The 26,005-nt window shown below is 38.3% G+C and overlaps 1 long non-coding RNA gene across 1 annotated transcript in view; it reads right to left on the bottom strand.

The window, feature by feature from the left end:
- Positions 1-26,005, bottom strand: part of LOC139182269 (uncharacterized) — a 167,436-nt gene that overhangs the window by 13,626 nt on the left and 127,805 nt on the right. The window contains exon 3 of the long non-coding RNA XR_011565921.1: positions 16,814-16,879. This is a non-coding gene — a long non-coding RNA (uncharacterized lncRNA). The remainder of the gene's footprint in view (positions 1-16,813; positions 16,880-26,005) is intronic.

A 26,005-nucleotide genomic window follows, 5' to 3' on the forward strand; every position in this document is an offset into this window, starting at 1 on the left:
GTATCAATAATGTTTTAAATGTGAAACATATGTTTCTATTGTAGTCTAGATAACTGGCTTTAGACTAAGAACAAGTTATTTTTCATACATGTGTGTCTCATTTTTTTCCCTTAAAGCATTTTAGCACAGACTTTGATACAGTATCACATAATTGTACTATCTCTTCTCCTTCATTATTTACATGCATAACCATTGTTATAAGTTAGTTATTAAGGAAAATTCTGTAACAGAATATTTGGACTACATGCTAAATAAAATACTCCAAATAAGTGAACATATATTTATAATACATATTTACTTTGAAAACCTAAGATTGTGAAATGGATGCTTAAAATCTAATTGATGCCACCTTATATTTACCAGCAAAGTCTTTCTTATGACTGAAGTGACAGACAAAAATCTTTGACCTCAATGAAGATACTACCCCTTATGGTGACACTGCACATTCCCTACATTATTTTAAAATATTTTATCCTACAGCTCAATTCCAGAAAAATAAATGACCCAATCAAAAAATGGGCCAAAGAACTAAATAGACATTTCTCCAAAGAAGACATGCAGATGGCTAACAAACACATGAAAAGATGCTCAACATCACTCATTATCAGAGAAATGCAAATCAAAACCACTATGAGGTACCATTTCACGCCAGTCAGAATGGCTACGATCCAAAAGTCTACAAGCAATAAATGCTGGAGAGGGTGTGAAGAAAAGGGAACCCTCTTACACTGTTGGTGGGAATGCAAACTAGTACAGCCACTATGGAGAACAGTGTGGAGATTCCTTAAAAAACTGGAAATAGAACTGCCTTATGATCCAGCAATCCCACTGCTGGGCATACACACTGAGGAAACCAGAATTGAAAGAGACATGTGTACCCCAATGTTCATCGCAGCTCTGTTTATAATAGCCAGGACATGGAAGCAACCTAGATGCCCATCAGCAGATGAATGGATAAGAAAGCAGTGGTACATATACACAATGGAATATTACTCAGCCATTAAAAAGAATACATTTGAATCAGTTCTAATGAGGTGGATGAAACTAGAGCCTATTATACAGAGTGAAGTAAGCCAGAAAGAAAAACACCAATACAGTATACTAACGCATATATATGGAATTTAGAAAGATGGTAACAATAACCCTGTGTACGAGACAGAAACAGAGACACTGATGTATAGATCAGTCTTATGGACTCTGTGGGAGAGGGAGAGGGTGGGGAGATTTGGGAGAATGGCATTGAAACATGTATAATATCATGTATGAAACGAGTCACCAGTCCAGGTTCGATGCACGATACTAGATGCTTGGGGCTGGTGCACTGGGACGACCCAGAGGGAGGGTACGGGGAGGGAGGAGGGAGGAGGGTTCAGGATGGGGAGCACAGGTATACCTGTGGCGGATTCATTTTGATGTTTGGCAAAACTAATACAATATTGTAAAGTTTAAAAATAAAATAAAATTTAAAATAAAATAAAATAAAATATTTTAACATTCAACTGTTGAGGCTGACAATTATCAATCTGATTGTAAATGAGAAGTATTTTTTAAAGCATCATTTATTTTTTGGTATAATATAGACAGCAATGAATCAATGCCAATAAAATCTTCTGAACTCAAGATATTTCTAACTCTCCCAAATGGGAAAAAAAGAACATCCCTTTATAAATTCTGAAATCTTAGTACTGGGACAGAATGCATTGGAATAAAGAATACCTGAGCATTCCTTAAAGGCATAATATATGGACTGTTTGCCATTTTCATATACTGTACTTCTTACCACTTGAATCACAGGGATTAGTTTCAGGATGAGCAGACTCAAGAGGGAATAATTCCATCCTGCTTCAATTCAACCTATTAGTTAAGTCAAGAATTGTTCTTTATGGCTGACATATTCCAGTATCCCTCTTCCCCAAAACAGAAGGCTATACCTAAGAAAGATATTATGATGTTTGTGGCAGTGGGGCGGGGGTGGGGGGAGAAATTAGGGAACCACATTTTGAAACTGTGTTTAGATCACTGTCTTTGGTATTTCTAAGAAAAAAAATCACGTTGCTGTGGTTTCAAAAGCTCTTTGAAACAAACACATTCCAGAAGTCATGATGGGAACACATCGTTACGCAACACTGTTTTTTTTTTTTTTCTTTCCCCAGCTAATTTTTATTTTCTTCACTGGTAGAAATATGTAACAGCAAATGTAACAGATTTATGCAATAACTGATGCAAAACTACATTGAATCCCCTGGCCATTCACCGTATCTTTTGACAATTAATATCAGTAAACACAGCATGACTTGGTTTCTCAAACATGCAAGTAAGGCCACTTTCAGTGTGCTGGAACACCAAGTGAGACCACAGACTGATCTTTCTGTGTTGCCTGTTCAGGCTGCAAAGCAGGGAAATGGTACTGTTTCTCTTTAATCACTAGAACAATCCAGTTTTACTGATCTGTTGACTATGGACAAGGACCAAACATTTTGCCTGATTCTCATCTGGAATTAGAAGTTCCTTTCAGGTTAGAGGACAGGCTGGGACTTCTTGCAGCAGGAAGCAGGTATAGTTCAGTGATTGCTCCTTGTGGCACATCACAAATGATGGCCAATGCTTCCTTGATTTCGAACTTGTAAAATCTTCTCCTCTTAGTATTAACAATCAGATTCTTTTCACCCACAACTATAAAATCTCAAATATTCTTGAAAGCTCTTTATGCTAAATTTACTCTCCTAACAAAAAAAGAAAAAATCTGAAAAAAATTAAACATTTGTCAGACTTTAAGAATCATTTATCTCTTAAAAAGTAAAACGTAAAAGAATGTTTTATCATGTTTCATCCTTGGCTCTGGGAAGTCCTCACAGCTACCCTTCCCATCAAAAAGCAATCCTGTACCCTGCATACAAATTTAGGATGAAACCCACAGTCTATAAGGCTTTCAGGGGCAGTCTCTCCACAGCTAGGTAAACTTTGAGGTCCTTGTGTACCTAGAGGAACTGTCACTACCATTGTCATCAGCACCATCACTGCTACCACTGTGCCAGCAAATCAAGAAATTACTACACAAATCAAGTCAAATGAGGCTTCATGATTCGAGACAAACTATTTGAGACAATATACTACCACTTATTGGTGTGTTCCCTTCACTCTTTTGTGGAGAACTCAGTGCTGGCTGTATTTTTTTTTCCTAAAAGACGATTTTTAAAAGCTTTAAAGTACAATGTTTTATAACGATTACTCTATTAAAAAAATTTTAATCACTCTTCCTTTGAAAGCAGTGAATACAACAGAGGTTAGAAAAGATGTTTTGTAGTTCTAAAAATTTAAATAAATTCCTTGGAGAGGTTCAGAATTGATAATGGGAGGAGAAAGATAAAAGATAGCAATAAACATTAAAAAATAGAAGTGGAATAAATTAATAGTTTTTATCACCACATGCTTCGGATTCTTTAAAGACTTGAGTACTCATTTTGCAAGTGTCAGTGTTCAAAATAAAATATGAAACCAAACACTCCTTAATATGAAGAGGATTACATAATTATTTCAATGCAACAGAGAAACAATACTTAGGAGTACAGTCTACTCTTGAATCGCAAACAATACTAACTATTATGTATTCTGCTTTAAGAATACTCAATATATTAAACATCTGGATTCAGAAGAAAATGTCAAAGAAAATTAGACGTAAGAGGAACTTCAAAGATCATTGACTACAAGCTGCTACTACTATGACAAAGAAATGGAAATCAATGAAACCTGAACACTTTGTTTGTTTCAGCATTCTTGATTCAACCAAGTTGTAGAAGCTATTAGTCATCAGAAAGGAATTTAGATGAGGCATGAATCAAGTTTACTTTTTTAAAAAGGCATGTTGTATTTGAGATATTTGGGAATTATCTTAATTTTTTTCTGGAGATTAAATGAAAGTTTTGGTCAAATAATGGGCAACAAAGTAATTAATTTTCTCATTACTTGACCAAATGATTTATTAGAGGTTACCTTTAAATATTAGTTTGTCAAGTGAGAATATACTTAAAAGTTACAAGATTATTTGTCCACAACCTCTTAGGAATGCATTTGTAATATGAAATGAGGTATGTTTCTGGAACCTCATAAGGCAGTGATCAACATCCTAACAACAGCCTCAGTATATACAATAAAGAACTTAGAATATTTCTGATATCATTCCAAAACCCATGTCTATTGTAGTCCAAAAGCAATTCAGAGAAGCAAGTTGCTGAGTTAGCAAAGCAAAATGCTAAGCTTGGAGAACCAAATGGCATTTGGTTTTTGTTTGATTGAATATTATTTGTACCATAAATTCTTAATCTGTAAACCATGGACAGGATTAACAGGAATGTGCACTCACTGTGTAGGTGTATTATACTGTTGATTTTAAAAGCTATCTGAGACTTAAAAGGAATCTTTTTTAGAATTGAGACAGCAACATAAATACAATGAGTCACAAATGTGACTAACATAATTTTAATTTTATAGTATCCATATTAAAAATTAGGTGAAAGCAATTTTAATATAGTCTACTTAGCACAATATATACAAAATATTGTTAGTTCAAACTGTAATCAACATAAAAATGATTGGTGAGCAGTTTTACATTTTTTGATCTTAAATTTTTGAAACCTAGTATGTAATACCTGCACTGCATTTCAATTTTGACTTGCCACACTGCAAGTGCTTAATAGCCATATGTGGCTAGTGGTTCCCATAAGGGCAATGAAGATCTAGAGATAAGACCTACAACAGGCATCAGGAAATACATCATGAATACTATTTCTTTCTGTTGATCAACTGATAAATATTTAGTGCCACTAAATCTGAAATGATCCTCTTTGATAATTACTACTATTTCTGTGCTTCAAACTAAGGGCCTATAGGAACTATTTAATGGTCAACAGATCTGGAAATTATCACCCTCTGAAAAGTGCCATTCTGAGAGGATGCAGAAATGGACTACTGGATCTCCCACAGAGAAAAGGAAATAGGCAGAAATTATGAAAATCTGCACTGTTGAAATGGTTCTTAATTTCACAGAAAAATCATCACATGAAAAAATGTCTAAGTGGAGTTGAGTATCTTTTGTATATCTGTAAAAGGTACATTCAGTAAACTGGTGCGGCCTCTATGGAAAACATTATGGAGGTTCCTTATAAAACTAAAAATGCAGTTGCAACATAATCCAGCAACCCCACTCCTGGACATATACCCAGAGAAAATTATAATTTGGAAGGGTACATGCACTCCAAGGTTTACAGCAGCATTATTTACAACAGTTAAGACACGGAAACAACCTAAAATGTTCATTAACAGATGAATGGATAAAAAGATGTAGTACATATATATACAACAGAATACTATTCAGCCATAAAAAAGAATAAAATAATGCCATTTGCAGCAACACGAATGAACCTACAGATTATCATACTAAGTCAGAAAGAGAAAGACCAATACCATATGTTATCACTTATATATGGAATCTAAAATATGACACAAATGAATTTATCTATGAAATAGAAACAGACTCACAGATATAAAGGGAAGAGACTGTGGCTGCCAAGGGGGAGGGAGAAAGGGAGACAGAATGGATTGGAATTTTGTGATTAGCAGGTGTAAACTATTATATAGAGAATCAATAAACAACACGATCCTTCTGTATAGCACACAAAACTCTATTTAATATCCTGCAATAAACCATAATAGAAAACAATATGAGAAAGAATAAATATAGATATAACCAAATCATTTTGCTGTATATCAGAAATACAGTATTGTAAACCAAATATACTTCAATAAAATACATTATTAAAAAAATAACATGCAAGAGCTTGTGGAATCTTAGCAATTAAGAAATGCTCTTGAAATAGCAGATACTACAATTAAATTTTGCTTAAATGCAACTATATTGATAAATATGCAAGAACTATATACATGATAAAAGTGATAAATAATCTAATTTTTTTTCTGAGTTTGTCATACTGTTACAATCAACCCTATCAAAAGTTAACCCTTTTCAATACTTATCTCATCTCTTTATTTCATGGAGCCATGGTTATGGAAGCGCTACAGAATCTTGAGGATGGTATCTTTCATCTTTCTCTATCAGTTCAGTTCAGTCACTCAGTCGTGTCCGACTCTTTGCGACCCCATGAACCGCAGCACACCAGGCCTCCCTGTCCATCATCAACTCCTGGAGTTTACCCAAACTCATGTCCACTGAGTCCGGTGATGCCATCCAACCATCTCATCCTCTATCAACCCCTTCTCCTCCTGCCCTCAACCTTTCCCAGCATCAGGGTCTTTTCAAATGAGTCAGCTCTTTGCATCAGGTGGCCAAAATATTGGAGTTTCAGCTTCAACATCAGTCCTTCCAATGAACACCCAGGACTGATCTCCTTTAGGATAGACTGGTTGGATCTCCTTGCAGTCCAAGGGACTCTCAAGAGTCTTCTCCAACACCACAGTTCAAAAGCATCAATTCTTCGGTGCTCAGCTTTCTTTATAGTCCAACTCTTACATACATACATGACTACTGGAAAAACCATAGCCTTGACTAGACGGACCTTTGTTGGCAAAGTAATGTCTCTGCTTTTTAATATGGCAATCTTTCTTTACAGGGCTCATATAACTAAAAAGGACATTTGAGGTATATTAACTCTCCATGGGTGATAATAATCTGCTTTTTGTACTGCCATGTACAAGGGTGTACAGTGTGACAGTAAAGACCGAGTGCTTGTTTCCTTCACCTCAGTTTAGGAAGAGATAAAAAGATGTACTAATATTTCCTAGACATTGAAAGTCTGAGACATTTCTTCCCTTATCTTGTAAGAAATCAACAGTAAACTGGTTTTATATCTTGAAAGTTGTGACAGGCAAGTCACACGTGGGTAGAAGTATAGCTAGTTAAGACAGTGCAATGTGTTTGGCTGGCAAAAGGAGAAATCATTTTTTAATCTGATTCCGGTGATTTTTTTTTTAATTTAAGCTCTCATTGGTGATTGCACATCCATGATCCATCTGGTGGGTAGTGAAACTTTCAAGGGTGCAGCTGAGTTGGTCCTAAGGGAGCCACAAGATAGTGTAGATACTGCAGAAAAGCCTCTGGAAGATAGGAAAAGCGAGCAAAGAATAGCATGGCTTCTCCCTTCTTTCTGCTCTCTGTCCTACCCCCAGTGTTTTTGGCCACTCCTATATCCCTTGATACGTGTATTAATATAAATGTAGTAGGAGCTGAAAAGTTATTCAGGAAATCTGACCAATGTTAAAAAGCCAAATTAAATAATTCAGACACAAGAATTTTTCTTTTTCCTCTTGAGAAGGTTTTTATTCCTAAAATATTTTGGTCATTTCCTTTACTCTCTGTTTAAGATACTGACACGTTTCTCAGATTTGCCAAGAGTGAGAATGAATCAGCTTTTATTACATGGATCGTATGCATGAGAGGCTTTGAGATATCCTAAAGTATTAATGTCATAGTGTCAGCTCAATTCATCACACATTGATTTTTAAGCTAAAATATATTATTTATACTGTGATTGCTGCTTGCTATTTTCCTAAAGTGATCAAAATGATCACTCTGTATTTTCTCATTCTAGTTTGCAGTCTCTGGAGGAGAGTAACTACTTATTATTGCCCTTATTTTTTATATTAAAAAAACTAAAATGAAGAAAATTTAAACTTGATCACAGTGATTTAGTAATTTACTGATATAAGCCATATGGTATATTTTTTCCTGTTTCAGTATGCTTTTTAAATAAGTTATTTTTCCTATATAATTTTTAAAAAGTATTATTTATTCCTACCCTTAGTTTCATATATATGCAAAATTATATGCACTGCTTACATATGGCTCACAATTTCTAACATATAGAATTGCACTCCATTAATAAAATTTCCAAGTGAATAAAGCATGAATCAGCAATGTAACTGATCTTCTGTTTCATTATTGGCCTAAAGCACAAACCTATGACTAAAGAAAAAAATGTATTCCCTTAGATATAAAATACTGCTGCTCCTAAGACTTTGAGATGTTAAGTAACAAAGAAAATAATCAAACAAAAAATAATCAAGTAATACTTATTTAAACCCATCAAACTTGAAAGGGTGTATGTTTAGAATGATTTACTAACCACTTCAAAAAAGCAGAATGCTAGACAATACAATATTTCTTTACACATTTTTCAATAGATATTCATTGAATATCAGTATGAAGCAGTCACTGATGTGAAAGTTTCATATAAATATAGGTAAGTAATGGTTTCTGCCTTTAAAGAGGTGAAAATCTGGTAACAAACTCTCGCAAAAATGTCCATAGGCAATGACAAAATATTGCATACACACTCACAGAAAAAATCATTATGAGAGAGAGAAGTTTTATTTAAGAGAAGAATGTGAAGGGATGCAGTTGGAAAGGGTTTTACAAAACAGGATGCACTTGAGTTTTAAAAGTTGAAAAGGTGACCACCATGAGAACTTTATAAGAGAATTTTATAGTCTAGGCAGGAATAAAGCACAAAGCACAGAAGTAGGAAACAGAAGAAAGTGCTCAGGACAGCTGAAGCATATGGAGGAGGCAGTGATGAATAATGAGGGGAGAGGGCTCTCATCAGTGGGGAATCTTATAGGCTACTTCCTGAATAAAGATATTGATTATCATACTATGGAGTAGCTCTCCTGTGCTAGCCTGGAAAAGCTGTCTGCTCTCTAGGATACTGAGTTTAAAAGGCCTGGGAAATAATACGTTCTCAGATCATAGATCCTGGACCCCCCAAAATTTTAATTCACACATTTATGGCTTAAGAAATGACACAGTGGCTGACAGCTTCTTCAGTCCAGACCCTTCTAGGACCCCCCTGGGTTTATCTGGGTCTACTCAGAGTATCTGCAGATACCATTCTCTGGGATTTTAGAATTTTTCCTAAATTTAGATTGAACATTCCACAAGAGTTGATGTATCTTGCTCAGTCCTGACCAAATCCGTCACAATCCTAAATATTTCAGACTGTTCAGAAGGCTGGATAATGTGTGTGAAACTGGAACGCAACTGCTGGATGAATAAGGTACTATGTCTTCCCTTATTATGGTTAGGGATTCAAATGATTTCAGTGTTTGAGCCACTACAGTGTATTAACACATGGGCTAAGGGCTAGGTAGAATACCAGGGTGAAAACGGACAGTTCACTACCCTCAAAGGTCATGACCCCAAATTAGGTTAGATGGTACACTCATATGCTTAACCCCCAATGGCCAGTGATATTATAGCTGGAAACTAGAGGAACAAGGGATTCTTTTCTACTCTTTCCTTTCTCTGGTGTAGTTACAGAAATAATCATATTTAAGAGGCAGAAGTTTCTCAAAGTTATAGTGAAGCAGAGCAATGGTACAAAGAGACAATCTCCACCATTAGCTGTGGTCTCTTCCAACAGTAAGCCTCTAGACACCATCAAAGCTCTCTTCCAGGAATGTGGGCTTATAAAAATGATGGAAAAAAGAACTCCACAAATGACATAACAAGATATACCAATTATTACTACATAATACACCACACAACACTTAGTGGTTCAGAGCAATAACTTTTTTTGGATCACAGTTCTGTGTAAGGTGGCAAGTTAGCTGATCTCCATTTGGCTCACTTATGCTGCTACAGTTGGCGGGTGGGTCAGCCACTCACCAAATTTGGATGGCCTTATTCACATGTGTGCCAACTGACATATTATTGGCCAGGGTGACAGAAACAGCCTCTGAGGCCCTTAGACTTAGAACAGGCACACTATGCATTCTACTGGCCAAAGCAAGCTACATGGTCGGCTGAGATTTCAAAAGTGGGGAAACAGATGCTGTAAAGTCACACTGTGAAGACTCTGGATACAGGAATTAGAGGAGAACTGTGGCCATATTTGCAGACTACCAAATAAAAGGATTGAGAAAATTGTTTTAAATAGCACTGCACATTTCTACATTTTTTCCACCATATATGTTTTATGGTAATACATTGTTTGTTATTCAGTCGTATCTGACTGTTTGCAATTCCATGGACTGCAGCATGTCCTTCACTATCTCCAAGAGTTTGCTCAAACTCATGTACGCTGAGTTGGTGATGCCATCCAACCACCTCATCCTCTGTCGCCCCTGCTCCTCCTGCCCTCAATCTTTCCCAGCATCAGGGTCTTTTCTAATGAGTTGGGTCTTCTCATCATAGTCAAAGTATTGGAGTTTCAGCTTCAGCAACAATCCTTCCAGTGAATATTCAGGGTTGATTTCTGTTAGGATTGACTGGTTTGACCTCCCTGCAGTCCAAGGGCCTCTCAAGAGTCTTCTCCAACACCACAATTCAAAAACATCGATTGTTCAGTGCTCATATTTCAATAGAACAAAACCTGAAATGGCTGGCAGTGTGACAAGGAAAGGCATTGGCTGAGGGTAGATTAACTAAAAACATACTTGAAATACAGGTAAAGGGTGACTAAGTCAATCAAGGAAAGAAATACAACTTTCACAACAATCCATATGATTGAAGAGCTTCCATGAAAGCCTAAAAGTAATCATCTGAAACCTAACTATTCTTTAGGCTCTGCTGTGTTCATGGGGTCGCAGAGTCGGACACGACTGAGCAACTGATCTGATCTGATCTGATGGCTGATTTATAAATGTATAAAGAATAGTTTCTCTTTCTAATATCCTTCAATCCAATTCCAAAACATGGTTGGTTGCTTTTTTTTTTTAATAATTTTATTTATTTATTTATTATTTGTGGCTGGGTTGGGTCTTCCTTGCCTTGTGCAGTTAGTGGCGGCTACTCTCGTGTTGTGGGGTGCAATCTTCAGCAGTTGTGGTGAACGGGCTTAGTTTCTCTGTGGCATGTCAGATCTTCCCAGACCAGGGATCGAACGCACGTCCCCTTGCATTAGCAGGTTCTGAACCACTGGACCACCAAGAAGTCCGGTTGGTTGCTTTATGATTTCTTGCCATATCTTTTCTATGTTTCTCTCCAGTTTTATTACTGAGAGACACCATGATGTAGCACAGGGGATGTGGCATTAACACTGACTGTGTCATAAGGATACTGTGTTTTGCCTAAGAATAAAAGCCTGCATCCAAAACCAAGTTCTTCAGCCAGTCTGTGAGATGGATCAGTCTAGAGACACTTGGACCTTCGCTAAGAGTCACTCATTGCAAGCCTCCAGCCCTTTAGGCTGACAGAAGTGCTGTAACTGGACACGAAGTCCGAAAGAAGCCCCGCTGGTGGCTGCAGTCCAGTTCTGAGAGTGCAAGGCAGGGGTGATGATTTTGAGCATATGCTAGAGCCAGTAGTGGTGGGAAAAAGGCAGGGCTTCTGCTGCCCCTGTTGATCCTTCTGAGATGGAAAGAACAAGATTTATGGCAGGTTCCACAGCCTTCAAAACAGGCCAGCAAGCTCCATGTGTTCTTTTTCTGACTGAAAGCCTGGATACACACTGTGTATACAACTTGGCCTAAGTAAAATAACTCGGCTGACCCATATTTACATTTCACTGCTAGTGTCCTAAACACAACGAGGATGGGCCCGGTGGCTGGTCTTGGCACACAGCACGATGTTTGTGTCTTTCTTCCCTGGGTGCCCCAGACGTTAGCTTCATTTCTGATTGGCATTAGCATCTGCAGCTGTTTCTGCTCGTCTCCCCATCTCAGGCCTCTCGGTGATAGCACCACTTTATGTCATCCATTCATTCTTCACCAAACATACCTGAAAATCTGCTCTGCAGTGAAATTTAAAAAAAAAAAAAACCAAGGTAAGAATATTTTCTGTGACAAGTAGTCATAAAAGCCAAACAAATTTGTTCTTCTTTCAGTTCTCACATCTTTCATTTGGAGAAAGCTGAGCGCAATGAAGACTGTGTGATGATTCTTGTAGTCCCAGCATGCTCACCTGCAGACTGTGAACAAAATGCAACTTCAGTTCTGTCCTCTCCTGGATGTATCCTTCCCCAAGTAAGTAAGGTTTAGTCACTCGGTTGTGCCCGACTCTTTGCAACCCCGTAAACTGCAGCCTGCCAGATTCCTCTGTCCATGAATTCCCTACCCCTGATGAAAATTCTGACAGTCACAGGGCTTTTGTTGCCACTCACTCCTAGATAACACAATGTCTTAAAATATTGGTAAGTCAAAAAACAGTTTCATTTCAGTATGTAGAATATCTACTGAAATATTCTGATCACTAAATTTTCTCTTCCACAATCCAGATTTGCTTCACGGAGTTGGTGTTCTGCCCTCCACCTGTCCTAGTTGAGATTTTCCTTCACTCACTAGCTGCAGTGAATGAAGAGATCAGATGGTTTTTATTTGGACTGGTGCCATCTCAGGTTGACAGTCTTCTCTGGCCTTGAAGGAAGACAGAAGTTAGCTTCTTCTATTGGGTCTTGTGGAGTTTCCCTCCTGGGCTCCTGAGTCCCAAAGAGCCCAAATCCCTGGGGAAATGAACCTCTATGCTGGCTGGCAGTGGGACATTCCACAACGCATCTTCTTTCTTCTGCTGCAGAGGTCTTCCTGCCACTGTGGGACAGGAGCCAAAAGTATCATGTTGGCTCTTTTGTTTTAAATGACCCATATCTGATTCACAAGAAGTGGTGGTATATTCTATGAGAACTCTGAAAGTTTAAGCAAAGCCAAGGCAGTGTTCTTCCGACTCTTCTCACCAAATCTAGTGGTATCACATCAAGTGGTTCTCTCAAAGATCACCAAAGGCTTGGGCTCAGAAATTAGCATGCTCCAAAATTTAATTTTGAGTGCTCAAAGCAAAGCACAAACTTTCTCCAACAAGATCTCCTTACCAGTCTCTTTCCAAGGTCTCTGATATCTTTTTTATGTCCTTGATTTGGCAGAGGGGAGCAAGAGTCATGTTTTTTGGGGTTCTGTTTCCTTTAAAAAATCAGGATATAAGGACAGGGACATAAGCTGTCCACACTATCTATTATCCGATACTTTTCCTTATGGTACCTCAGTGGAAACCTGAAGCAGGCACGGTCCCATACTAACTTATTACACTCACTAGATAACTTTGCAGTAACAATTTAATCTTCTGGATCTGTATTTTCTCCTTCATAAAATGAGAAAGGTGAAGTTCAATCTCTAGAGTCTTTTCCAGCTCTCAAGACTTGGGGTTTTTCAAGTTAAGGTTCGATAGATAGTGTAACATGATGGAAAAGACATTGAGATGGCTATCAAGAAATATAATCCCTGCTGTAATCCAAGCAACTATTTGAATGACATTTTAAAAGTCTTCTAATTTTTCTGGGACTTAGTTTTCTAACATACAATGGGGGAGTGGGTACTGGATGACTTGTAAGAATCTCACTCAGGGATTATTTACTGTTTCTGAAGAGTCCTTCTATTATAAGTCCTTACTTTGTCACTAACAAAATAAGATTTTAAAACAAGAAAAATATCACAACTAAGCACAAAATTTATCTGAGAAACTTCCTGGCCAGAAAAATCTTAACAAAGGAAGAAGTATTTAAGATCATTAATATTTTGGAAGGCTACACAGTGGGCATCTTTGGAATCTGAAAACTTGGTTTCTGGTTCTACTTTTGCCTCTTCCGCAGCTGCATAAGCAAAGATGTATCACCAAATCTCTTTAAATTTCATTACTATTATTAGTAGTAGTTCAGTTGTCAGTCATGTCCAACTCTTTTCGACCCCATGGACTGCAGCATGCCAGGCATCTTTTTCCATCACCAACTCCCAGAGTTTACTCAAACTCATGTCCATCCAGTCAGTGATGCCATCCAACCATCTCATCCTCTGTTGTCCCTTCTCCTCCTGCCTTCAATCATTCTCAGCATCAGGGTCTTTTCAAACAAGTCAGTTCTTCGCCATCAGGTGGCCGAACTATTGAAGTTTCAGCTTCAACATCAGTCCTCCCAATGAATATTCAGGACTGATCTCCTTCAGAATGGACTGGTTGGATCTCCTTGCAGTCCAAGGGACTCTCAGGAGTCTTCTCCAACACAACAGCTCAAAAGCATCAATTCTTCTGGCGCTCAGCTTTCTTCACAGTCCAAGCTCTCACATCCATACATGACCACAGGAAAAACCATAGTCTTGACTAGACGGACCTTTGTTGGCAAAGTAATGTCTCTGCTTTTCAATATGCTATCTAGGTTGGTCATAACTTTTCTTCCAAGGAGTAAGCGTCTTTTATCTAATACATCCTAAAATCTCTAAAGTCCTGACCATTGGATCCTCAGTGCCACAGTCTACTATCATATCTAACAGCTCACCATGAACACATGTCCTTATTAATTCAATTTCCCTGTTTTTAATCACACCTCTCTCTTCAAAACTGCAACATCTCTGCTTTCTCCCTTTTAGTTGATAATCTCACTTTTTAATTAACTGAGAAAATGAAAATAACCCCATTTCCCAAAACCAATTACTGACCCATCCAGTGACTTCTGTCCTGAAATCAATCCCCATGCCCGCCTACGTCACCATTTCCTCTTCCCTCCTAAATTGTGCCTACCAGCAAGCAAACAGGCTGAACTCTCTTCCACATTTGAACCCCTTTTTTGACCACTACTCCTTTTCCTTTTCTGCCCCATTTGTCTCTTCTGCTTCTTTTCTAAACTGCTGCCAGTGCTTAATATATTTCCTCTTATACACTCTCTTGAACCTACCCTAGACTGGCTGAAATTCCTACCACACCAAATATTCTGGGCTGACTAACAATGACTTCCATCTTGCAAGATCAGATAAGTGCTTTCTATGTCCTCACATTTCTCAAATGATTCACTCTTGGTCAAACAGTATTTTCACAGTTGATGGTTACTTTCTTCTTCAATACCTCTTGTCTCTTAAGTTTCTGGGAAACCATACTCTTCTGATTTACTTTCTGATATATTAACTGCACTTTCTCAGTCTTGTTTGTTGAACTTTTTCCCCAACCTAAATGTTAGACTAGCCAAGAGGCTGACCTCATATTCTTTCTCCTCTCTGTTTACACAGACTCCCTAGATTGTATCTTATATCTGTTTTCTTTTCCATGTACACATACTTCACCTACTTTTATGGCTTTAAAGAAAATGTAAATGTAGATGAATTGTAAATTCATGTAGTAGGTCTCTATCTTTTCCCTGAGGTCCACACTTGTAAAGCCAGCTGCTACTTAATGATTATCATGAAAAATGTATACTAGGCACCTCAAATTTAACACAACAAAAACAAGGTTTATTTTTTTCAACATCTAAGCCATTTTTCCCTAGTCTTCTCCATCCAAGTAAATGACACCCCTTCCTATGAGGTTATTCAGACCAAAATTCAAGCAGTCATCTATGACTGTTCTCTTTCCTTCACATCCCACATCTAGTTCACCAGCTAAGTCAATCTGGCTTTGTACTGAGATCACAATCTTGCTCACTTCTCTCCGTATAAATGATATCACTTCAGTGCAGGCCACTCTTTTTCTGACTTGATTTCAGCCATAGGCTCCCCACCGGTGCCCTTGCTTCTACCCTTATCCACAGTCAGCTCATCCTCCATTCAGTCTGTGTCTGATGGCATAACTCTTCTTGAGACCCTCTAATGCCTTGATACTGCTTTTAAAATAAAATGTGTGCACACTAAACAAAATTCAACTTTCTCACATGAAAAAAAATTGCATTTCTGTTAAAGAACAGAGGTTATGGATATATAAACTATATATTTATATGGACATGTATACATACACATAGCAAGATGCTGAATAACTTAAATAAGTCAGCAAGTTCAAACTGTTGACTTTTAATAAAAACAAATAAAATTGTTTTTATTTCTTATAAGTTACTATGTTTAATTAAAAGCTAGCTGATAAATACAAAAAAGAATAAAAAGGTGTCATAAAATGTTAAGATAATATGATACTTCTAAGAGCTTTTGTGTTTTGAATTAATTTCTTCAGATTATGTACCCAGGTTCCTAGAAACGGCCATTCCTTCAGCCATTTCTCATCCCTAATTAGAGTGACTTGAAAGAAAAAAAATGTATATATATGAATGAAGTAATGATATATATATATGAAGTATATACATATAAATATATATGAAGTAATGATCTGACTCAACACAGTTTTCTATTAATAGTCAAGTCCCTTTTTGCTAGTCTCCAAACCAAGACTCTTCATGTTATTCAACAGTGGAATGAATGGAAGGGGCCCAAGAAGTGACACGCTACATTATAAAGCTTTCAAAGGAAATTTAAATTCTTGCTTATTTACTCATCTGTGCATATCCTCTATTAACTGATGTAAAATTTATCAAAATAATCAAATCTCCCAGAAATCATAAAGGGTGTGAAAATCATTACTCACAAACAATGCCTTTTTTCTTCACAGACATACCTAGCTCTGAGACTTTTCTAATCCTCCTGAGTATGTGAATAACAGCACATTATTCAGAGCTAAAACATTCCACCTTCCCAAGCATTTCAATTTGAAATCAAGATAGTGTTCCAGTGTTTGTTCAGTGACCATCAAATGCCCCAATACTGTAAAGTATTTCTGCACTACATCTTGTACTGGGCTTTGGGCCAAAAACTTCCCACTGTAGATGTTCCCATTGGCCTCTATAAGGGAGAAATGATTTTACCCTAAACTTTAATTAGGAAGAAAAGGGTGATAAAACTGGTTAGCCTTTTCCTCCCATGCTGGGTAAAGCAGCCATCACATCTCTAAATGGATAAAACTCTCTACCTAAAATTTTGCCATTGACTACTGAAGTAATGAGAACTATTTCCCTCCTGGCTAGATTTCCCCATATCAGATTCCTTACCCTCACGGGGGATGGGGCCAACCTACCATGAAGCAAAGCCATTCTCATTCTCCTGCTGCAACAATTGTTGGGACAGAGCCATGGAGGAAACACTGTGGGAAAGCAATCAAGACAACAGAGTGAGTTAATTTTGTGCTGTCAGAATCAAGCTTCATAACTCACAGATGTGAGGAATTGACAAGGAAACCTTAGAGTCAAATCAGCTTCTCTACTCATCAAAGAGTCTCTTTATCCCTGGAAATGATATAAACTTCAAACCCAATCACAATCTGGTTCATTTCCTGTTGCCCAAAGAACTGTCTGTTCATAACTTTCATTTTAATGATTTTAACATAAACAATCTCCTCACCATCATAAATTCACCAGTTCAGATTTGAAATATAAACTCTTTAACAATGGTTAAATAATTTCAAAGGATATCTTTATTAGAGGAAGCTCATCATTTTATGGGATCGTGTAGTGTGTGTGTGTGTGTGTGTGTGTGCGCGTATGAAGGGAGGGGGAGAGAGAGAAGAGGCAGTGCAAAGAAAGGGAAGGGAAACTTCCTACAAAATGAAACTGTTTAGCAGAATAGAAGTATTTCCCAGCAACCCAACTGAGATCAGCCATAAATAAATTTCAAATGAACACCTCAGTAGGCACCTTTGAGCCCTCACAGGCTGATCTGTTAACTCTATACCATCCTTCTGGGTTATGGGGTCGCAAAAAGTCGGGCACAACTGAGTGACTGAACAACAACAATAACAATACCATACTGCCAGTAACACTCTATTACTCCTATCAATAGTCAAGGTATTTAGAAAAGACATTTAGAATATCTGGCTCATAAATCCTGTCCCAGTCAATCCATGTGCTGCCTTACATAACCCCATCATCTAGGAGGGCCATGCATTTTGGTTTGTCTGACTCAATGACCCACTAGTGACTTTATTTTACCATATCTTCCCTGTACCTAAAGAGAAAAAGTAGCAAAATTAATGGCAAAAGAGCTGCATAAAATATGTACCGTGAGCTGTGATAAAGATAATGTATCTAATTACAGTCCAAGAAGTCCTCATGAATAGAAGGCTTAAAGCAGGAACTCGTTCCTTTAATTATATATGCAGTAAAGATGGCTAAGGGTCTGAGAACGCTGATTATTGTCATTTTATACTTTCGAGGGAGCCTGGTAAATTGCCCATTAGGGATTAAATATAAAGAGCATAGACTGTAGTTCTTGCTTCTATTTATGATGCAGTAATTACATAGATGTAAATATATTTCAGTGCCATTTCTTTTTAGCTCGAGTACCTCCATCTGCACCATGGTGTTTAAGCTGTACTTTTTCTATATTCTTTATTCTGACATGGCCAAAATAATCTACAATGTATATCTATATTTGATGCTTTCTTGTCTAAAATGCAAATGGAATCATTTAAAAGCTAGTTTTCCAGGCATAAAGAATCACTAGTCCTCAGCGAGCAGGTGGCAGATAAGCTCGCTAAGTTTGTACATGGTATATGAGTCTTCCAAATGATCAGAAACAACCTAGTTGAATCACTGAGATACTCCTTGGGATGACACCCATGCAAATCACACACATGCAATTTTCAACAGCGCAAGTTTCATAGCTTTTAAAAATACTGGCAAATATTAGTGCAACAAATACGAATCAAATTCAGAGTACTTTTCAGTTCAGTACTATTCAGCTACACTATAAGCTGATTCTAAACGTGACATGCCCTTGAGAAGAAAATATTTTAACAAATTAATTTTATTTGGGTTGATTCTATTGCAGCCTTTTCTGTTTTGTTTTTTTTTTTGGGGGGGGGTTGTTTTACAAACTGTATTTTTTTTTTCGTTTCACATATGATTCAGTGCCACTGAAACACATGTTTCAGTGCCATTCTCCCAAGCAGCCTTTTCTTGCAAGAGAAATGCACTCCAGATATATACACCACGATCTGTTTCAATCCTTGTTGGACCAATCTGGGAAGAAGAAAAGAAAAACAAAAAATCTTTTCCCAGGGTCATGCTAAGCATACAACAATTTTATAGAGACACGGACACACTGGTATGTAAGTTCCAGTTTGGCAAACTTGAGCAAAGCCAAAGATGGATGGATTCTGTCCCCAACCACACCTTAAAAGTTGTCACTAATCAAAAAACAGATGTGTTGATTTTAGCTCTATTCAAAACATTTAGAAATTCTTTACAAGGTTTTGTTTGGGGATCCTAAAGAAAGCAATGATGTTTCAGTTAAATTCTCAGTATTTTTCTGATTCACTTAATGTTAACAAGGCCATAGATAAGAAGTACATGTGAGTTATAAGAAGAGAAATGTAAATATATGTGAGATGAGAATGTAAAGGAAGTTACAGGTCTTAGAATAAGGTCAGTCTTAATTTTTTTAAGTTATAAAACTTCTCCAGCTCCATGCCTTTCCCCTTTCTTTTGTTCAACACTGTTAAAAAGTGTGGGAAAACAGCTGTCTGTTGTGGTTTTAAAAGCAGGAGTTACTTGTGTCTAACAAACTGTGAAGAGATGTGTGATGTGTCATACTGTGTAGGCAGCACTTGGGTTGATTAATCCTCCTTTGGTTGATTCAGACTCCCTTACATGCAAGCTCAGAAAGAAAACTGAGGCCATACAGTATGCTTTATCAGGCTGTTATTCACACGGTAACACATCCCACGTACAAGGCACAACCAGTGCTTTAAAAACACAACATTAGCTTTACCATATTTAGATGCAACACAGTCTGTCCCTTCAAAAAAAAAAAAACGTTCATGGTTACCCAAAATAATGAGATTGTAAGTAAGCCATAATTACTAAATGTCTTATAAAAACATTCTTCCACTTAAATGTTAGAAACAGCATGATGAAAAGAAAAACAGATCAAACTTGAGAGCACTTTTAAAAAGAGTACTAAAAATCACCCCACCATAAAACCTCAAAGTCAACCTATTTAATACATAACGGAGTGGGACTGAGCACACACACATGGAGTGGCATTTATACAAATTCAATTTCTTATTCAGTGGGCTTTCACTTTGAGGGGTAGGAATGGATGGGGGGAATGAGAAGATACCCCCTAATTTATCTTGTTACACATTTCCCCAGGGTGTGCAACAGTTTTCCCAGGTGGTTCAGTGATAAACAATCTGCCTGCCAATGCAGTAGACACGCATTTCATCCCTGGGTCAGGAAGATCCCGTGGAGAATGAAATGACAACTCAATATTATTGCCTGGAAAATCCCAGAGAGAGAGGAGTCTGCCGGTCTACAGTCCATGGGGTCACAATCTTGTCACCCATTTCTCCAGCTTAATGCAAAAGCCCCACTCTGGTGAAACAAGGGCAGTAGTGGAATTTTTCAAGGATAATTTTAATATGTGATATTTGTCTCATGTTCTTACTTTAGAACAGAACTTTCTCATTAGATGTGATTCTACCATAGTATGTATTTACCTAAAAGTATTCAAATAGAATTTCTGGTGCTTACATTTACCATCTCAACTGACTGAAAGTGTTTCTTTTTTCTCTTCAGATATTATTTCTGACAAATCGCTTGCTGTTAAAATTTGGAAAACAACTCTTTAAACAGTCTCGAGTTAAAGAAGTTCCTCGACAGACTGTTTTAACTATTGTTAATTCATCAGACTCCTGAATATGAGTTCCCTCTGAAAGGACTTTCACTAGTGATTTCATCTACCTCATCTCTAGAAACCCATTTTCCTCGCCTCTGCTCTCCAGCTGCTCCTCCAACTTTAAATATGTCTCCTGATTCTTCTACAAGGAATGCCTTCTGTCTCTGTGTATTACAGCTACCCAGCTATTTCTTGGGGCCTACAAAGCCCAAGAACAAAGCTAGTGGAGGTGATGGAATTCCAGTTGAGTTATTTCAAATCATAAAAGATGATGCTGACAAAGATATGTCAGGAAATTTGGAAAACTCAGCAGTGACCACAGGACTGGAAAAGATCAGTTTCATTCCAATCCCAAAGAAAGGCAATGCCAAAGAATGCTCATACTACCACACAACTGCACTCATCTCACAAGCCAGGCTTCAGCGATATGTGAACCATGAACTTCCAGATGTTCAAGCTGGTTTTAGAAAAGGCAGAGGAACCAGAGATCAAATTGACAACATCTGCTGGATCACTGAAAAAGCAAGAGAGTTTCAGAAAAATATCTATTTCTGCTTTATTGACTATGCCAAAGCCTTTGATTGTATGGATCATAATAAAGTGTAGAAAATTCTGAAGGAGGTGGGAATACCAGACCACCTGACCTGCCTCTTGAGATACCTACATGCAGGTCAGGAAGCAACAGTTAGAACTAGACATGGAACAACAGACTGGTTCCAAATAGGAAAAGGAGTACGTCAAGGCTATATATTGCCACCCTGTTTATTTAACTTGTATGCAGAGTACATCATGAGAAATGCTGGGCTGGAGGAAGCACAAGCTGGAATCAAGATTGCCAGGAGAAATATCAGTAACCTCAGATATGCAAATGACATCACCCATATGGCAGAAAGTGAAGAAGAACTAAAGAGCCTCTTGATGAAAGTGAAAGAGGAGACTGAAAAGGTTGGCTTAAAGCTCAACATTCAGAAAACTAAAATCATGGCATCCAGTCTTATCACTTCATGGCAAATAGATGGGGAAACAGTGGCTGACTTTATTTTTCGGGGCTCCAAAATCATTGCAGGTGGTGACTGCAGCCATGAAATTAAAAGACGCTTACTCCTTGGAAGGAAAGTTATGACCAACCTAGACAGCATACTAAAAATCAGAGACATTGCTTTGCCAACAAAGGTCTGTCTAGTCAAGGCTATGGTTTTTCCAGTGGTCATGTACGGATGTGAGAGTTGGACTGCGAAGAAAGCTGAGTGCCGGTTGGAGAAGACTCTTGAGAGTCCCTTGGACTGCAAGGAGATCCAACCAGTCCATCCTAAAGCAGATCAGTCCTGGGTGTTTACTGGAAGGACTGATGTTGAAGCTGAAACTCCAATACTTTGGCCACCTGATGCAAAGAGCTGACTCATTGGAAAAGACCCTGAAGCAGGGAAAGATTGAGGGCAGGAGGAGAAGGGGATGACAGAGGATGAGATGTCGGCATCACCGACTCAACGGACATGGGTTTGGGTAGACTCCGGCAGTTGGAGACAGACAGGGAGGCCTGGTGTGCTGTGGTTCATGGGGTTGCAAAGAGTTGGACATGAATGAGCAATGAACCGAACTGAACTGAAGCCTGAGAAAGGAGGGAAGGTAGCACAGTACTTCCGTAACCAATAGAGTCTGTTTCAAGATATTGGGCTAAATATAGAGAGGTCTCTTTTACTCAGTGAAAGTTAAAGTGAAGTTGCTCAGTGGTGTCCGACTCCTAGCAACCCCATGGACTGCAGCCCACCAGGCTCCCCTGTCCCTGGGATTCTCCAGGCAAGAACACTGGAGTGAGTTGCCATCTCCTTCTCCAATGCATGAAAGTGAAAAGTGAAAGTGAAGTCGCTCAGTCATGTCCGACTCCTAGCAACCCCATGGACTGCAGCCTACCAGGCTCCTCCGTCCATGGGATTTTCCAGGCAAGAGTACTGGAGTGGGGTGCCATTGCCTTCTCCACACTTCCACCTTTAGCCTCCAGTAATTTCCTGGTCTGCCTGCTGTCCCTTGGCCTCTATCCCAGGTATCTTGAAAACCAACTGACTCCCTGGAAGTAGACAGAGAGATATTTATCCTCTTAGGCTGTTTAGTAGATGACTGTTCCAAGATTTCAAATGGATACCTAGCAGTCAGAGATGTCAGTAGGACTCTGGGGTGGGGATGGGGGCAAGCAGTGATCCTAATGCTCTTGAACAGCAGGAGCCCTCCAATCCTGATGTGCTGTCACTGCCAACATTGAGACTAAAAGCAACCTCTTTTCCTAAGAACAATTCAAATGCCTACAAGGGTTACACAGGAGACAAAGTGAAAGGGAAAGCTGCTCAGTCATGTCTGACTTTTCTCCAGGCCAGAATACTGGAGTTTGTAGTTGTTCCCTTCTCCAGGGGATCATACAAACCCAGGGATCAAACCCAGGTCTCCCACACTGCAGGCAAATTCTTTACCAGCTGAGCCACCAGGGAAGCCCAAAAGGAGACAAACAGGGACACAGATGTGTGGACCGGCCAGAACCAGAGCCCACTGGCTCCACCTAGAACACACAGGGCAGCAGCCAGCCCCTAAGCCCCAGCTTACTTCCTTCTGTGAACTTCAACTGCCGCTGCCAGTGTTTCACCATGTTGCAGGAAAGGTCAAAATTTCAGAGGATTCTATGAAATCTCCCAGCATTTAAATATTGGAAACTATTTTTTAAAGTTTTAAAACACTGTTCAGAGCAGATATAATGTTACAGATTACATCTAATGAGTGGAACACTGTTTCAGTGGGCAAAGAGCTATTCACTGTTATCATGAGCTGGTTAGGTGAATCTCACAAATGAATAGAGACCATCTATTTTAATTACTACTTGAATTATATGCATCCATATATGGCTAACAGGGGATTCTCTGGTGGCTCAGCAGTAAAAAATCTGCCTACAATGCAGGAGACATGACAGAAGCCATGCGTTTAATCCCTGGATCAGGAAGATCCCCCCTGGAGAAGGAAATGGCAACCCACTCCAGTTCTCTTGCTTGGAGAATTCCATGGACAGAGGAGCCTGGCGCGCTATAGTCCATGGGGCTGCAAAAGAGTTGGACATGACTCAGCAACCCAAATAATAAACAACATAAGGGCCAACAAGTTTCAAGACCTCTCATGCGATCTTACCCTCCTAGTTATAACTTTTTATAATCCTCTATTTCTAACCTTCAAAAATAAAATAAAATCCATTTAAAATAGAATTATAAGGGTCAAATACATCTAATTTGTTCTCCTTTAAATCCTGTTGTTCTGGGTCAATTTTCATACACACACACATATATATATAAATCAGGTTCATGTCCCCCATATTGAGGGACATTCAGAATTCCAAGATGCCTTATGATACCGCTAGGGAATTATGGTCATTCTCTTGGTCACCTCTTACTCTGAAATACAACTGCTGACAATTATTCTTCCATTGGTCACTATTCTTCTCACTCAAGGCTGTCTTCAAATACAAGGCCATCGCATGTATAGACACTTAATACTTAAGATTAAACAAGGGGAACTCAGCATACCCAACACAGAAAAGGAATCTAAAAAAATAGTGGACATTTCTTTTTTTTTTAAGGGTCTTCTGCCAAAAATCCCTATTATTGGTCCTGGGATGTCCAGAGAATTGAGTTTGGGGATGTGAAGGGGGAGTCAGCAAAGGAGACTGAGAAGTGGCCAGTGAGTCAGAAGAACCAGGAACTTATCCTAAAAGTTGAATTCCTAGGTTGAGAAAGTGAAAGTGAAGTCATGTCCGACTCTTTGCGACCCCATGAACTATAGCCTACCAGGCTCCTCCATCCATGGGATTTTCCAGGCAAGGGTAACTGGAGTAGGTTGCCATTGCCCTCTCCAGGGGATCTTCCCAACACAAGGATCAAACCTGGGTCTCCCACATTGTAGGCAGATGCTTTACCGTCTGAGCCACCAGGAAAGTTAATACCCACTATACCCTATTTTATATCATTTCTTCTCTTGCTCACATGCTGTCTCTAAGCAGAAATGTCTATCTTCTTTATTCATCCAGTTACAAATATTCTACTCAGTTTCTCTTTCTTTTCATTTCCTCATTTTGTTTGTTTCATAATTTGGTTTTCTTATTCAAGAAAGCCAAGCACTATTACTAACTGCCTGATATTGTCCAAGTGAAAGTTAAAGTGTTAAGTCGCTCAGTTGTGTCTGTCTCTTTGAGACCCCATGGACTATAGTCCACCATGCTCATCTGTCCATTCTCCAGGCAAGAATACTGGAGTGGGTGGCCATTTCCTCCTCCGGGGGATCCTCCCCAACCCAGGGATCAAACCCGGGTCTCTGGTATTGTAGGCAGATTCTTTACCGTCTGAGCCACCAGGGAAGTCAACTTCTTTTATTTTTTATTGGAGTATATTTGATTTACAATGTTGTGTTAGTTTCTGTTGTACAACAAAGTAAAGCAGCTATATATGTACATATATCCCCACCCTTTTGAGCACTTAACTTTTTTAGAGAAAAAAATTATCTACTAACAGTTGTGAGGATTAGAAAGATATGCGTGAATGAAATAGTTCACTTATGTATCCAACATATGCTCAGTACTCAAGGAATTTTCCTTCCACTCTTCATTTCTCCTCCCTGAATCTCTTCTCAGTCCAAAGAGAAGCAATTTCCTCTCAGTTACCTCAGATCATCAATGGCATTTTTTATTATATTCTGTTTTTCAAATTTTTTAAAATTCAAAGTAGAAAACTGAATATACCTTTTTGATGCCAACAAATGTCTCCCTGACGTTTTTCTGAATTAGATCACACTTTTAAGAGCAGAATCGCACAATTATCCATATGAGTACTACCTTTTCTATTTCTACTTGAGCAGCATTCCTCAGGGTAAGACTCTGAAACCCTGCAAACTCTAAACAACCGGTACTCTTTCTCTAACCACCCATTTTCCCCTACATTTCATTTCCAAATCCTTTCATTTTTCCAAATGCTTCTTCCTTTCTTCCCATCTCAGACTCTGGCCTTTATCACAAATTGGAAGGAAATTACCTTAGCTAATTTTGTTTTTCTCCAGTTCACCACTTCTGCCATTAGCCTTTAAAACATTCACTCCTTTAGAAGTGATAATCTTATTTGTGACAAAACTCATAGTGAAGAAAATCTAATAATTTAGAATCCACAATAATGTAAGGAAGATGCTTTTGCTGTGAAAAGACCTTAACATAATCTCGTTTCCCATGGCAAACATAATAAAGACCAAAATAACACAAGGTTTTAAACAACCGGATGTCTTGGTCACAATTTCAATCAATCAGATTTTAAAAACTCAACATGTACCTGAAGACTGAGAAATGTTGATGTCATTGTTCATTATTTCTAAATAATTAAATGCTGAGGTATTCTGTTTCTGAGTAAACGTGAAACAGTTGTTTCTTTAGATTGTTAACAGAAGCATGATGCTGTGTTTAGGAATGTTTTGTAAGGAAAGGAAATGGAAGATCTCTTGTATAGAAACAGAGACAAGAATGATATAGATTTAAATACTAAATTATCCCGGCTGACAGATATTAATAAATTTGGCTTTG

The sequence above is a fragment of the Bos indicus genome, chromosome 1 (genome assembly GCF_029378745.1).
Source record: "Bos indicus isolate NIAB-ARS_2022 breed Sahiwal x Tharparkar chromosome 1, NIAB-ARS_B.indTharparkar_mat_pri_1.0, whole genome shotgun sequence".
In the NCBI taxonomy this organism is placed as follows: domain Eukaryota; kingdom Metazoa; phylum Chordata; class Mammalia; order Artiodactyla; family Bovidae; genus Bos; species Bos indicus.